Here is a 14,580-nt window from a genome sequence, read left to right on the forward strand (position 1 = left end):
CACATATTTTCCGCACGAAATGTTAACTTGGTCGTGCTGAAACTATAATTGCTTTTCTTCAATGTGATTGAAGAACTTAAAAATTCATCTAACGTGTCATGTATCGTTTCAATTTTTCAAATAAAAAAATTAGATTTCAACAATTTTTATTATTTGTAAAAAATTGAATAATGCCCAACCAAAATGTGTTCATTAAAATGATGCAAAAGAAATATAATAAACGTCACCCAAATATAGTACTATAATTACGTACATAATTATAATTACGTATTATAGTAATTACTATAATTACTAATTAATTATAAGTAATTCGTTTTAATTTTACTTGTTTTTACATAACTCAGCATATCACTTTATACCAAATGATTTGAGTAGATTGAAATTGATTAATGAGCAAATATTTGAAACAGAACCACCAAAATAAATAAATTTAATAAAATGACGAATTATATTCGCGTTTCAGTTTGATACATACAATATTGATTTTGGATATTTTAACGAACTCGGGTTCATATTTCAACGTATTATATAAGTTTAGATAACGTAATAAAGCAATATAAAAAACAATAGACACACTGAGGAGAGATGGATAGGGTTTTAGTCAAAAAAAGAAGATACCTAATAGGTCGTCGTAAGCTGATTCGTTTTGACACTTTTATTTTACTGATAAATTTAATAATGCTCCGCATTACTTTTTAACTGAAAATATTTATAAAACCCTATGCGATAATTACATATTTTGATTATATAAGTACTTAGAAAAAAAGATAGTATAGGTGAATTTTTTAGCCAGATTTGATAAACATATAAGTTATTCTATTTACATAATATATCTGCCGATACATTTGATTGAAGCTTAATAAATCGCATCGTAAAAGAAAATCAGGAGTTGTTTTATTTTACTATTTTATCCTTTTTTCTGTTTAATTTATGTAATTTATTTTAATTATTGACATTTCTCTTTTGAAAACTGAACAGAATATCCTTATTTCAATAAATTTTATCGTAACTTGACTTTAAACGCTTGGAAAACTCACAAAAAATTACATTTATTTTTAAATTTTTATTTCACAATTTAAAAGTTATCAGATGAAGATTTTTCAATTTATTGGCTATTTTAGCAGTAATAAATTTAAGTGGTAATAATTAATTTTAAATTTAAAAAAAAAAATTCTCTTTGATAAGCTGAGTAAGAAAATGTGAATAAAAATGAAAACAAAAAAACATAATTAATTCGTGGATAAGGACATATTTTATAAATAAAAATTTAATTAGATATTTTACGTCGATACGGCCACGTACGTTAGGGTTCTAAAGAAAATGTTTATTTAATGCCTACTCTTATGTCCAGTATTCTATAATAAAAGCTATTGTAATCAACATTACTGCATTATTTGGTCATGAAAGAAGTTCCATTTTATTTCTTTGGAATGAATGATTATTTTTAATTTCTTGTACTGTTTCTTATTAAATTAATTAAAAAATCAGATTTTTTATTATTAAAATGAACCGTTTCTGATTGAAGTAGCTATTACTTGAAAAAAAAGCTGATAATTGAATAATTGTTTGCGTAAACTTCTAAATTGGGCGAGAATAATGAGGGAAGATTTGTAATTAAGCTATTAGATAGCAGGATATATTTTTTGAATATTGTTGTGCTCTTCACACGGACGTCGAATTGATCTAGGTTAAATTAGTTAAAAGAAAGAAAAATCCTTGTTTTTGAACTTAAAGTTAAGTAATGGAATTGATATTGCATACAAATTTATAGAAAACTAATTTAAAAATATAAAATTACCTACTCTTCTTACGTTTTAATGAAGTGTATTTACCCTAAGATACTCATAAGCAACAGTTTATAATTTATGAAATTCACCACAAAATTTAACGATATATCGAATTTTCAGTTGATGCATTACATCTTACGTCAATTTTTTTCGTTTTCATGAAACAACGTAGTTTTTATATGTTACAATAGTACTTCCATTAATATTCTTTTAAGTGTAGTTAATCTCTTTCTTTCTCTCTCTCTCTCACACACACACACTCTCTCTTTCTATCTATCTCTCTCTGTCTTTCTCAATACCCGACCAAAGAATCTTACTAATTCAAAAAACTTCAAGTGAAAGTATTTAATCCTAGAAAACTAATCATTAAAAATAAGTTTTTATATTTTTTAATTATGCACTTTGATTTTCAGAGCCATATTAAACAAAAGAGCAAAATATTGATGGAATTTTCCCGTAAAATAGTCTTAAAAAACCTACTTTCCTCCTATTCATTTCTAAATGCATTAATTTAATTCACTTCTGTTTAAATCAGAAGGCGTATGTATAGTACACACCTGGACAAATTTATTTTATTAAAATATTAATGGATTTTTTTTGTAGAATAACCAACCAACATGAATGCAAAAGGAATTAACCATTTTAAAGCCGAATAAATAAAAAAAATTCTAATGCCATGAAATTAAATTTTAATACTTCATTTTTACGTCGAGTCTATGTAGCTTTTCATACACTTCAAGTGAGTTTTGCACAACAGTTTCACACAATTATTGCAAAAAAAACACATCTTTCAGCTCAAATAATTTAGCATTATCAGCTACAATTCTATAAGAAATATTGATTATAATGAAATCCAGAAAAAACTTAAGTTTTTCTAAACAAAAAAATTGCTTTACGACTGAATGTACAAATAAGCGCATGCACCCAAACCCTCCCAACCAAACACACACACACACACACACACACACACACACACACACACACACACACACACACACACACACACACACACACAGAGAGAGAGAGAGAGAGAGCGAGAGAGAGAGCGAGAGAGAGAGAGAGAGAGAGAGAGAGAGAACAGAACTGAGACAAACAGAAGAACAATCTTCGTAGTTCAGCACAAAAGGATGCGCCCGGATCAATAAAGTTATTTATACTGAGACCGTTTTCAAGTAATTTGAATTTTTTATAATTAAAAATGTTTTCTGAAATGTGAGAATTAGTACGTAAGTACAGTAGAACATAATTTACTAGAAGAAGTAGAGATTTTTTGATTAGTTAATGAAATTATGAAATATGAAAGACATAAAAAACAAGATTGGCATAAGAAATAACGTTTTTCATATAGAAAAGAACGTGATTGAATTAAATACAGATCTAGGAATTAGAAAGAAATTCTTAAAAATACTACGTTAGAAATATAAAATTACATTTTCGCATAACTATACAATTACCTACTTAATTAATGAAAACAACCGTTTAATAAAGAACTTTCATAAAACCTCTGCTTCCAGCTGAAGCAAATCACTTTAAAATGAAGATTTACCTGCAACTGAAGATGCAGCCACATTAGAAAAATGTTACGACTTTCTCGAGGCAGTTTTACCTCTTTTTTTTACGAGGAAATATAAAGTCAGATATTACTCGACAAGCTTCGTTTCAAGCATTATGCTTACAGAATCTGTTCACACCCAGTCCTCCCGTCAGATAACACCGAGTACATTTGTCCAGGTCCTTGATTTTCTATAATAAAAGTCCTGAAAAATGGAAAATCTGGTAAAGTTAGATTTACAGAACTGATAAAGAATTCAATTAATGAAAAAGGATTCGGTAATGCGGAAGGATGTCTCAAGTATGGGAGTAGTTTACCGTATTTTGTATAAGATACAGAATAATAAGTTTTATACTTTATTGTGACGCCTGCAACCTTTTTATTTTTAAAAGAGGTTTTTCTGCAACGATTTTATTTTTGGAGGTTGTCAATTTGCATACATTTTTTAAAGAAATTTGTATTAATTGCGACAGTGGAACATGAAAAGAGAAAGACTTGAAAGAAATAGATCAGAGGCCTTTGTAATATGGTGTTGTAGAAAGATGTTTACATGAGCTAAGTTTTTTAAACGTGGCACAGTTGGTATATAATATTATTTATATATAAATAAATGAAATACAACCTTACCAACAATTCGTCCGCAGTTTCCTCTCTAGTACTTTCGGTCATTCGACCATCCTCAGGAAATGTTAACCCTTTCAATTTATATCATTAAAATTAAATTATGTAAAAATCAATGTAAAATCACAACGACCATCCTTATTATTCGATGGACGAATTGTTAGTAAGGTTGTATTTCATTTATTTATATATAAATGTTTACATGAGTCGATAAAATACAAAATAAAAAGATCTAAAGACAAATCTTGTTAAAAGACGATTAATTATATGGACCATGCAATAAAATATTTAAGTCTTGTTAAGTTGACAGTAAATGGATATTTAAAAGTTAAAAATACTGAAATAGACAACGGCTGGAATAAGTTTGCGGAGATGATTGTGCATCACGGATGTGGAAAAGATTACGAAGAGGAAAATATAAAGGTTTGGAAAATAACATCAAACTAATCATAAGACAATGAAAAAAATAAATAAACACTAATCTACAGATATAAGTCGCGGTGATATAGCGAGTCGGCAGAAAAATTATTAACACTTAACTTAGTCAAGCAATATATGTTAATTCTAACGGAGATTATGTTTGTTATTCCGTTTTATTGTTGAATGAATAAAATTAATACAGAAATGTGAGCGTAATCTTTTTTAAATTAATCGATTTCCTCCCTGTAAATATATTTTTTTTAGTTTAAAAAATTAATCATCTTTTACGGCAGTATTTTTTTATATGTATTTCGTTAAACAAAAAATGAAATGATTAATTTTCAGATTTAAGACAGTTATTTAGTTAAAAAATGTAAAATTAAAACTTCTCATCTACATAATTGAAGATAGTTATCCTCATATCACAGTAAATTAAACAGTTTTGTAATTTGAAAAGAAATAAAATAATAGAAGCGTTAAAAATCGATTTAAAATTGTTTTTCATATTTCTATTCAGAAGAATAAGTATATTTTTTTAAACTTTCTTTTTATTTGATTTAGAGCCCGATAACTTTCTTGGTAGTTGAAAAAAAAGGTTTTTATTTTAAATAAAAACTTAAGTATTCGTTATAAAAACGTAATTTAAGAATGGTTTCTATTCATTAAATTAGATTCATCTTTTTTCAACTAGGACAAAACCAAAATAAGTATTATGGTTTTTGAATATATATTTTGCAAAATTCATAAAATCATATACCTTTTAAAGTGTAAAGTTCAAAATGTAAGAAAAAAATTTTAAAAAGTCCTATTATTTTACGGCCTGAATTGGGGTTAAAATGAAACAACAATAATATTCTCAGAAAATATTTTTTGGATTTTGTTTCACTTAAGCACACAAAACGAAAGCAGTTGTAAAATATGAGGTACAGATTATTCGTTATCCGTTTAATATATGCTTTTAAATAAAATATCTGAAATTGTAGTTGAACTTCAGAAACAGATTTGAAATTGTTCTATGTACGGGTTTCAAATATGTTTATTCGTATAAAGAAATATTCGTTCTTTAAACAAGACGGTTTGAAGATCCTTATTATTTCTATGAAACATTCTTGTGGACAGACAACTAAATATCACACAAAGTTAAAAAAGTTAGAAACTTTAGATAATAATATTGTTTTATAAATTGAAAAATTAAATGATCTTTTTTTGCAATTAGAATAAAAAAATTATTTAAGGAACACGGTACGTGTATAAGTATAGAAAAGATATGAGTAATCCAGTTAATTGATGAAATAAATGGATATCTAAGCGAATTAATAAGGCGGGAAAACCAGGTAATTGTAAATATGCACCCGTGTAAAAAAAAATTTAATTTTTCAATGGAATTGAACAGTTTTATTCAATGGAATGACTTCTTTCAGGAGTATAAGTTAGGCTGTCTAATTACTAATTCGACGCAGAAAAAAGAGATGTACATATTGTAACAAGACCGGTATAGCGGACCTGAATAACGGATTCCTGCCAATTAAGAAGAAAGTAGTAGAAAATATAGTTATGGGAGGATACAGAAAGGGGCTAAAAGAAACCCTTTTCGTAAAGATAACAGGTTCCTTTAACAATGGTTCTTTGTAATACTGCTTACTGACGAACCTAAACAGATATTCGTTCCATGAGAAGAGTAACCGGACCAAGATTTAGAATTTTCTGGCAAAATGTGAGAGCGGATGATAATTCTTACTCTTCGAGTTGGATCCGGTCCGGCAGGTAAAGATGATAGGAGTATAAATACTTCGGGGAAGACCAGTTAAAAATCATTTCTGTGAAATGAGTCTAAGCGAGACGTTATGATGTCAGTCTGCGAGATGAGAGTCTGCAAGATGTGAGTTTTGCCAATCAGTCTAAGCGAGACGTTATGATATGATGTGAGTCTGCGAGGAGAGTTCTGCAAGATGAGAGTCAGGGAGAGTATTCTGTGACGAGGTCACCAAAAGAGCGAATTTCTAGTGTAAATTAAATTCGATGCGATTAAGGTGACGTCACAAGTAACAAGTACACGAAAACAAGAAATGGTTCGGTGAGTTATTAATATAAATGTTATAATGTACTAAATTTCATTTATAAATTGTTAGGGTAGTTTTATTTTTGAACAGCAAAGGTATTTGCAGTAAAAGTACTTTATACTTGTCTTATTTATTGTACTGTTGTTGTTAATACAAGACTAGTCTATAAAGTTAGACAAGATTTGTCTACCTGTGAATATATCTTGACGATTACTTTAAGTTCTGTTCTGTATGTAAGCACTGTTTATTATTATTATTGTTGTTGTGGTTGTGATTACTAGGAACATTATTTGTTTTTTTATTATTTTCATTATTCTAATTATTATTGAGTTCTTAATTATTGTCGCTTATTATTATTACTACTGTCATTATTATTGACTTGTCTTGTTTTACTTATTGTTTTTAAACCAATAGATTGTAATTATATAAACATTTTCTGTTGTCAATCTCTCAATATCCTGATCGAGTCGCGAAGAAGCGACAATACTATTAGGCCTGATTACCACCGATTTCCTCTATCGAATTAATCGTTAGTAATGGCATTGTAAAGAAATAGAAAACTAACGATGAAATTACAAATTCTTACCATAAACAAGAGCATTTTCGGTCAATTAGTGGTCGGTGTTATACTAACCGGATCGAAAAAATTTCTTTTTCTTTCTTGTCGCCGAATGACTTTGACGGTACGTGGCACTCACTAATATTATGGTTGCCCTGAAAAGGGTCATTTTTGTCGTCGATTGGCTTCGAAGGCTCGTTGCAATTACTAAATTTATGGTAGCCCTGAGAAGGGCTGTTGTCATCGAATGGCTTCGAAGCCTCGTAATTCATAAACTTGTGGTGGCCCTGAAAAGGGCGGTTTTTTGCGTTGACTTGGAGAAGAGCTGTTGGGTCCGGAAGCTGGTTACCGCGAGTAAGACCAGCGTGCTGTCTGACGAACACCTGGTCGTCCACCTCGAATGTCGTTTGTTCTTCTCTGTTGCCAGTGAACTTATTTGACAGTAGACCTCCTGGTGGGCTGCTGCCTTCTTCTCTCTTTCCTCAGTGGGTTTAGGCGGTTCTTTTGCTTTTGGGTGCTGCCAGTTTCCGGGTCTCTTTAACTGTCTCTCAATGAGCAGTGTCGCTAGGTGGCGTGCCGATCGCAGCGTTAGCCCGAATTCTTAATGTGAACAGCACTTGTGGCAAACTCTTATTTCACGTTAGGTGTTGGACATCCTCCTCGAAGTTTATACTCAGTGTTTTCTTCACCTGCTCATTACGACGCTCCGCGGGATTCGCCCCTGGATAATGTACGGATGTAGTCCAGTGTACAATGTGTCGTTGGCGGCATAAATGCTTCCACTTCCGGCTTGTGAGTGGAGTTCCGTTATCTGTCAAGACGGCCGCAGGATAGCCCAAGCGGCAAAACACTTTCTCATCCAAACAGCTGATGATGGTGTCCGTGTCAGCTCCAGGAACGGGCCTAGCCTCTACCCAGCGGGAAAACAGGTCAGTCCCCACCACTAGAAATCTATTCCCTCGTTTCCTTTCTGGGTATGGACCCATTAAGTCAACCGCCACATGCTTCTAACAATCTGTAGGCCTCCGGGGTCGCTGATTGTCTGATGGAGAGTTTGGCCCTCGTTTGTAGCGGGCGCATGTGTGGCACTCCGTTATGTACTGCCGAACGTCCTTCGTAAGGCTCTGCTAAGTATTGGCGGATCGCCCACCAGGTCTCTTCTGCTCCGAGATGACCGGCTTCTGCAGCGTGGTGGTAGTGTCGTATGAGAGCCGAGCGACTGCCGGTTGGGACGTACACATCCACTGCTAGGGGTCCTGCTCTATTGTTGCGTCCTGCTCTCCATACAATGCCGTCTTCGTCCACTCTGAGGTGGGTACCTGGAGGTGAATTTGGATCCTGGCGTAATCGTTGGTACTCTGGATCTGCTTCTTGTGCTTCCCGCACCTGTTGGAACAGGGAAGAAGCGACGTACCATATCAGTATTTTTTTCTTCCGCCGGTTCTCTTGACAACAGATCTGATAGTTCATTCTCCAGGCCAGGACAGAGCTCTAATGTAAACTTGAAACTTTGCACCAATAAGGCCCAGCGAGCATATTTTTTTCTGCCTGGGGGCCTGCCTTAGCCATGTCAAAGCCTTGTTGTTTGTTCTGAGGGTGAAAGTTCGGCCTTCAAGGTACGGTAGATAGCGTTTTATTGCTCACACCAGGGCGAGACATTCGAGCCCATTGGAGTGATATTTCTTCTCTGCCTCAGAAAGCTTCGTGCTGGAGTACATCGCTCCCCTTTCTCAGCTTGCTGGTAAAGCTCGGCTCCCGGACCTCGCTGGCTGGCGTCGGTTTGCAAGACTGTATGAAGCTCTGGATCCGGACGAAATAACTTCAACGGTCTGCTGAAGGCCTGCCGAAGAGCTTCAAAGGCTTACTTTGCGGTGTCTGTCCATTTCCAGTGATTTCCCCGTAGCAGGTCAGTCAGCGGCGCAAAAATCTCTGAGTGTCTTGGAATATATTCTCGCAGCTAGTTACAGGCGTCGAGGAACTTTTGCAGCTCATTTCTTGACCCAGGAGTCTTGTGTTCGATGATGGAACGTAGGTGTTGCTGCTGCGGAATATTGCCCGTGGGTGTTATTTCATTGCCCAAAAATGACACCTCCTCTCGGCTAAATTGACATTTCTTCAAAGAGCACGTCAGGTGGTGAAGTTGTAGGCGTTCCAGAAACAAGTCTAGGTGGCGTAAGAGTTCCTCCCAGCTACAGCTGTAAACAATAATATGGTCCAGGTAGACAAGGCAGCACTGGCAGAGGAGGCCCGTGATAATGTTCTGCATTAGATACTGGAATACTAGGTGCATTTTTCAAGCTGAACGGCATGACTCGGAATTGGTATCGGCAGCCGTCTGGAACTGAAAAGGCTGTAAAACGTTTGGCTGATTTCTCCAGGTCTATATGCCAATAGCCACTTTTGAGGTCGATTGTCGAGAAGACGCGGGCGCTTCCCAGTTCTTTAATAGTCTCACAGACCAGTGGCAGTGGTGAGTCCACATCTTCATGATGTCGTTCAAGCGCCGGAAGTCTACACAAAAACGTGGTGAAGAGTCCTTCTTCTTTAGAACGACCACTAGAGAGTTGAAGGGCGATGTCGACGGCTGTATCACCTCTTGCCTCAGCATCTCTTCCACTTGTTCTCGTATAGTCCGTTTCTTTTGTTCGCTGTACCGGTACATTGGTTAACGAAACGGCCGCCTTCCTTCCCGAAGTCGGGTCCCATGTACTGCTGACAGAGTTGGTTGCAAGGGAGTGCTGTAAAATACTCCCTGGTGCCGCTTCAACATCATTTCCAATCTTTACTTCAGGGGATGCTGTACTTTTCACGGCCGACCACTCCAGTTTCGATGCCGCAGGTTCCGGTCGATCGTGCCATAAAAGGGCTTTGCTGGTTTCCCTACCCAGATGGTGGCAGCCACGACTGTAGTCCAACACGGCTTGTTGCTCCTTCAGCCAGTCGTGTCCAAAGATTATTTCTTCCCGAAGCCCCGAAACTAGCAGAAGCGTTGTGGGAATTATTGTGTCGCCGCAGTGAATCTCTATTTGCACCACTCCCGTGGTACGGCAGTAAGTAGAATTCAATGCCAGATCTATCATGATGTCTGTGTTGAAATTGGCTTGCCACGATAACAGCTCAGCTCTTCCAAATTTAACTTTTTAATAATTCATTAGTTTAAAATATATTTTTTTTAATAATTAGAGAGATATGAAGGAAGTACAACAGAAAAAAAAGTTCCCCATCGTGAACGCGATGATGGGTTACGGATTCAAAAAACGAAGTAAGCACGGCTCTTTATTATCAAATACAATCAGATGTATTGTATGCGGGCCATCGCATTGCGGTAAAACTAATATCGTCTTTAATTTTTTAGTTCAACCAAACGGGGTACGCTTTAATAATTTATACATTTTCTCCAAGTCGCTTCACCAACCGTTACATAGAATATTGTCGAATTTGATGATATTAAATCCCGAATTGGCTTACTATGAATATAGTGAAAACGATCAGGTTCCGCAACCGTAAGCGATCCAACCCCATTCGATGATGTAATCAAAGAAAAACAAAACAATATCGGCGCTTATTTCGCTAGGGGTCGTCACAATAAAATCAATTGCTTTTATTTAGCGCAAACGTATTCTAAAATACCAAAACAACTCGTGCGGGACAATTGCAATTTTTTAATTCTGTTCAGACAAGACGGTCACACATCGATATCACATTTACGATAAACACGTAAACTTTGACATGTCGACTGACGCTTTTACATCGCTTTGCGATCACGTTTGGAACGGGAACAGGTACGGTTTTCTAGTTATCGATAAAGGGAGTGATAAAAATAAAGTCGCTATAGAAACAGTACCGATAAATCCATCATCGTCGATTGAACGCAGCGTTTAACGCAACTTTGCTATGTTGAACGCGGCGTTGAATGCTGAACGGTTTCATCAATAGACTATTCATTTGAATTTTTTTTCTACATATGTAGAAACATGTACGAGAAGGAAAAACAAATGGTTGAAATTGATAAATTGAATAAAGATTTTAAACGTAAACACGCGGCCTACATGTTGGGTTTAGTCGAAGAGGAAGCTTTATTTAACCGATAATAGATACTATAAAAGAAATTAAAGAAAAAATAGATAAACCAAAACCACCTCCTCCGCCTCCAACCGATGGAGAAATTGATATAGATAGAGTAGGACGCGAACAAACTCATTTTGAAAAAAATTCAAAATAGTTGTGAACAGAGTTTGTTGGAACAACATTTAGAAATTTCAGATGATGATGAAGATATAGTCTCTTTAACATTGTTATCTGAACAAACTCAAATGGCATGTGAAGACGGAGATCCCAGAATTTATACAAAATATACACCTATAATAGAAGACACTCAGTTTTCTGACAACTACAAATGAAACAATAAAACAATACTTAGAAATGTTAAAAAAAGGTCCAAAGTCTGATTTGGATCGTGTGTATGGTGTAAAATATGATAAAAATACAAACACGATCACATTGGGCGACACTAAAATTGAATTTTTAAATGATAAAATTCATTTGGGAGATTTTATTTATTCGGCCGCACCGGGAGTTTTAGAATTGTTAATTTTAAAAAATCCAGATCCAAAAAAGGTTCACACAGCAGATATGCAAACTTATGGTGAAATGTTGAAACATACCGGTGCCCAATTGATGATGCGACATGATACAGATACAGTAAAAACGAATAAATCTTTTAAATATAATGAAGTGATCCGATAGCTGTTCCCTTCAAAAAACCTGTTAAATAAATCTCTCCGTAAAAAACACCATCCACATCTTTTAGCGGTTCTGGGTTGTTGCTCAGTTTAATTACAATCCAGTCTATTTATATTGGAATGTTTCAAACGAATTGGTAGATAAATTGTATACCCTTATACCGGAAATTGTATAATACTACAATTGTATAATTGTACAATAAGGAAATTGTATACCCGAATATGATGCCGGAAACAAGAGCATTTCAAACGAAATCATATCCATAACTAAAGAAATGATAGACGTTGAATTTGATAATTAGGTTACTGGTTTCTAATTTTTATTTATAGAAATTTCACGATTAAGATTAGGCAATAAAGGATGCCGAGCAACGGGAAAACGAGGCCTTCTGGGGGTAGGTTTTTCGTTGACAACTGATAGAGATTTTGATATAAAACGTCACAGATTGTGTAAAGTATCCGATCCTATCGACGATACGGATGCGATGAATTTGAGCCGAGCGAAACAAATTTTCAAGCAGAATGCTTCTCTTTATCTGGTCCTCCAGATAAAGGTTTTTCAACCAAACAAGATGGAAATTATGATATGAAAAACACAGATTGTGTAACGTATCCGATCCTATCGATGTCGCGGACGCAATGAATTTTAAACGAGCTAAACTTATGTTTGACGAATACACAAACAGTCTCGGTGAAAAGTTTGTAGGTTTTGAACGATTAAGGAGATAACAAGCCATGAAGTAAACATCAAAAACTTAAACAGAAGATGAAAAGGTAAAACTTGCAGACGGAACTGTAGAGTTCATGAAATATGCCCTCGAACCGCTTAAAGTAAAAATTGCAAAGTGTATATATATATATATATATATATATATATATATTGAATGGTCGCATTATAGAAGATCTCGTAAAAGCTAACATCACGATTCATGTAGAAAATAAAATGGAAGAGATTTTGAAATGGATTAACGATGTTAAGCTAAGGTAGTCCCGTTACTAAAGACGATATTAAATCTATTGTGGCGGCGATGATTCGCGAAAACAAAATGACTAAATTAAAAGTAGTTGATTCGGGCGTTGAAAAATAATTTATTAGAATTTAAAACAATTTTTTTTATTTTAGACATTTTTTTATTTTAGACATGAAGAAGAAGATAACGAAGACGAAAAAAGACCGTAGTATTATCGGTTCTGTTTTGAATAAAACCGTAGATTTATACCGTTTGAAGCTCATATTCCAGGTTACAATTATTTCCGCCCGGGTACGAACTTAGATAAGAGATTGAAACGCGGCGATAAAGGTATAAATAAATTAGAAGAAGCGTGTAAACTGCACGATATAGCTCATTCAAAATATTCAGACAACAAAACCAGATCTCAAGCCGATAAAGCGCTAGCCGAACGAGCTTGGGAACGCGTGCTTGCACCGGATAGTAGTTTGACTGAAAGAGCGGCCGCCTATGCGGTAACTAACGCGATGAAACTTAAATCTAAATTTGTGGTAGACTGAAACTTAAGAAAAGCGGCGGTATATTAAAATTAAAGAAAGACAGCGGTACGGCTAAGAAACGCAGCGGTACTGCTAAAAAAAAATTTAATAGATTCAATACCCAAACGCGCTTTATACGGTCACGAGTTGATTGAGTATACAAAACAGTTGACAATTCCACACTTCCGCGGTGATTTTATGCTCTACACTTTTCCTATAAAGATTAGGAAAAATGAATCCGTTATAATAAATTTCGACAGTTTGAACGGTCGCGGTACGCATTCGGTTTGTTTTCGGAAAATCGATAAAAATGTAGATTATTTTGATAGCATAGGTGATGCTCATCTTCCTCCAGAATTGATGAATTATTTCGAGAAATCTAATGTAACCTAGAATTAATTATACTAGATTTCAAGCCGACGATGATGTAATTCGTGGACGATTATGTTTTTATGCGAATAAATTAAATGTTTGTTTTGTTTTTTCTCCTTAAGCAGACAGCGGGATGTCGATTATATTGTCAGTTGATGGTAACAGTTCGGCGATTAAGAAATCATTTTTTTCACCAATCGACCTTTTTAACGGTCAATATGAATTTGGATTGTAATGGTTGATGACCGCCAACCCTATTCCAAACGTGGAAGAGAAAAAAAAACAAATTGTGTTTTGCGTTAGATATGCAGGTTTCAAAAGATGAAAATAATAACAATTATGTATTTAGAAAAAAAATTATATAACTATACCGAGGGGTAGTTATGAAATTGAAGATATCGGTGAATATATACAGAGTGAAATGAAAAAAATTAATCAAACCATCACCTTGCGAGCAAACACCAATACGTTACAGTGTGAAATTAAAAGCACTGTATGGATAGATTTTTCGGATACAGATTCTAGTATCGGCAGTCTGTTGCGTTACGGAGCAATAATTCTCAAACTGACTATAACATTTTTTCAGATCAAATTATAAATATAGCTCCTATAAGTGTAATACGTGTAAAATGTAATATTATTACGGGCGGTTATAAAAACGAAGCACAAGATAATGCTTTGTACGATTACCCCTTAAGTGCTGATTCGGGCGATAATTGAAGAATATCCATTTGATATTACATTCGTACCCGTAGATGTGAAGGAAATTTACAACTTAATAATACAATTGACTGATGAAAATGATCGGTTATTAAATCTACGCGGCGAACGAGTAAGCATGTCGTTAGTATTGAGACAATCTAAATTAACTATTGTAATTGAATTTTTATTTTTTTCATTTAGATAAAGATGCCTTTTATAAATGAAAGTGATGATGCGTTTTTTGATGTTAAAAAATGTTATAAATTGACTAAAGAA

This window comes from Lycorma delicatula, chromosome 4 (assembly GCF_047948215.1).
Source record: "Lycorma delicatula isolate Av1 chromosome 4, ASM4794821v1, whole genome shotgun sequence".
NCBI classification, from domain to species: domain Eukaryota; kingdom Metazoa; phylum Arthropoda; class Insecta; order Hemiptera; family Fulgoridae; genus Lycorma; species Lycorma delicatula.